Source organism: Arachis ipaensis, chromosome B01, assembly GCF_000816755.2.
Source record: "Arachis ipaensis cultivar K30076 chromosome B01, Araip1.1, whole genome shotgun sequence".
Taxonomy (NCBI): Eukaryota; Viridiplantae; Streptophyta; class Magnoliopsida; order Fabales; family Fabaceae; genus Arachis; species Arachis ipaensis.
Genome location: NC_029785.2, coordinates 133,819,457 through 133,822,655, shown reverse-complemented (window position 1 = coordinate 133,822,655; position 3,199 = coordinate 133,819,457).

The following is a 3,199-nucleotide window of genomic DNA, read 5'->3' as shown; positions in this document are numbered from 1 at the left end:
TAATTTTCTATATATATATAGTTTTTTTCCTAATAAAACTAAATTTTATTAATAAAAACTGTGGAAGTATATTCCATGATAGATGCTATGACTTTTTCAGTGCTTAGATGCTACTATGAACTAATCTTGAATGAAAAGAATCTTTGATTTCAAAGACAAAAAGTTAAGTTGCGCTTTTGACTGATTCAATTCACTGGTAAAACAAGTCACTAGTTACTTGTCATTTTGGACCACGTTTATTTATTTCAGTAATGCTACAGTTTGTAATGTGAAAATTACCGTTTAAGTTGTTCCTCTTTCTGTTGGAAAAAAAAATAAAAAATAAAAAATATTTCATTTGTTTAATTAATTGGATTGCGATTCAAGTTATCACGACTAGTTGAAGGAAATGTCGGATGAATTGAAGTACTAAAAAGTACTTAGTGCTATATGATCAAATTGTTTTTGTAATTAAGTTTGAATCTAACTAAGTTAATTTAATAAATTATTGACATAATAAAAATCAGTTGAACAAAAATGAAAAATACATAAAAAAATTAGTTAAATTTAGTTATAAAAATAATTTGGTTATGTAATATCTTTTTAAACATATTCTATTATTACTAAGACAATATATATATAATAATTATTTTGGAAGAGTTTTTGAAATAATCTATAAGGTAGCATTTGTTTTGAAGTATTGACAGAGACTGAGAGACTGAGACTCAATATCATGTTTGTTAGTTCAGAGGCTGTTACTAAAATTTTTATCTCTCTCTTCAAAATTTCAGTATTTCAGTACCTCCAAAAAGTGGAGACACATATAAGGGATTAAAATTTTTAGAAATAGAGACTGAAACTTTAATAACATTTTATACTTAGAATACCCTCATTTTAATTAATTAATTCCAATTTTATCTTTTGTGCAAATTAAACTAGAATTTCATTCTTGTTTCAATTTCTATTTTCCATTTTGCACTAAATAAAATACTAAAATTTATTTTAATCTCTGTCTCTTAGTCTCTCTCTTTCAGTCTCAATCTTTCTATTTTTGTTTCTCCACCAAACGCTACCTAAGAGTGGAATCCAAATTTTGATTGAAATGTTAGTGTATCTGTCTTTTATTCACTGTTTTCCGTGGTCAAAACCCATGTAAATAAATATATAGAGCTAGTAGTGTAGTTTAATGTTGAGTGTTTGTGATGAATTATAATTAATGAGAGACACAATATATGATATTATAATATATAATGTAATAGTAAATAATAATAATAATCAGTTGTAAATGGAATGGTACGTACATTTACGGACCATCCTAGACGCAGGACCATAAAATGTACTGTGAAGATGATGAATAATGAGTGGGATAGATAGCCATAGGCATCGGACATCATGACATACACACGCATAAAGTTCTGTAGGAAACTGTATGTGTTAGTTGTATTATTATTATTTATTTATATTAAATATATGACAAGATAACATTATAAAGATATATTATCATCACATCATGATCATGTGGTGTGTTGCGGCACCATGGGCCCCCACCCCGCTCACACCCTAAGTACTCTGATTAACTGAGGGGGTGAAAAACGAAATCAACAAAAGATGAGGGGGCTGCTTGTTAAATGATAATCATGAAATGTGAGGTCCACCGGTGGTTAGCGTACGGAACAGCAAGTGGCTTCGTTGGGTTTGTTTGTTCAATGTTGGGATGTGAAATGAGGCTTTTTACCGTTTTGTTCATGCGTGCGTGCCTCTTGCAGTTGCCCTGCATCTGTCTCTTTCTATTATTCAATTAAAGGTTACCACGTACAATAAAATCAACTTCGGTTGGTTTTATAGTTAGCTTATTAGTTCATTTAAGTAAGTATTGAGATTCAAATTCTATTTTGTACATGCAGTAACTTATATATTAACCAATGACCCATATATAATTCTGATCTGTAACGAATTAGTCGTTGATCTGTCGAATTAAAAGATACTATAAAAAATAAAAAAAGGCTTAATTAAAACAAGGTGGAACTATAATAATTTTTTTTTTACCTGCAACCGTCATGGTAATTAATAATATATTTATTATACTTTATTTTTGGATACCTAATATCTTAGGGTACTAGTTAAATGGACATTGGACATACTTTAAATATTTGTAGAATTACCAATTAGTTAATATGAAATCCGTCTATTCTTGATAGAGTTTGAGTTTTATGATTATAAACACTAAGATAAATAAAATATTGACCAAAGAAATTGAATGAATAAAGAAATGTGTTTCTTAAGTCATTTAAAATTCATTATAATAATGGTAATAAGTTAGAATTGACAATTAAACCATAACTAAGAGTTTAAAAGATTGAAGGAATTATACAAATTCTTCTGAAATTTAGTAAAAAATATATTACTTCATACTATCTAATTATTGAGGAGTGTTGTTAGACACGAACCTTGATTAGTAAATTTAATATGACTAATTTACTATCTGCTTAATTAGTATTGAACATTTAGGGTCACATACTAATGAGGGTTCTATTTTTTGTTAAAAAATTATTCGACCATATTTAAAATTGAGTTATGATGTTATATGATTCATAAGATTTCAATTTGAAATAAAATGAGATTAAAATTTGAAATGAGTAACAAATCTGAATATATATATATATGTATGATAAGAGTAAAAAAGACACTTAAAAATTTTTATTCCCTTACATTTACATACACAAATATATATAACTCTAGTTTTTGGAGAAAAATTTGGTGGTAGATGTACAAAGAATTGTAAAGAAGTTTTTACAATTTAAATCAAAAGTCTATTAGTAAAAAATTAACAGTAAAAATTAATCTCGATATAAATATGCATAACGCCTTTGTACGATTAAAGAAAAAAATTATTTTTACTAAAGTGCTCAAGTATTTAGATTTGATATATGTTATTTGAATAAATTTTTAAATACAAAATAAATTTTTAAAATTATTTTATTACTTCTGTTTTGTGTTACGATCACATTATAATTTTGTGTGTCTTTTCTTTTTCAACACAAATTATTTCATATTTAATTTAATAAATACATTACTTGTCCAACAAAGTTGAATCAAAGCATTTTAAGGATAAACATTAAGGACAAAGTTGAATCAAAGCATTTTAAGAGATTGTGACTTGTGGCTGTTCTTTGATATTTTGCATATTGTGAAAAGCAGACCAACTCATATTTATATACAT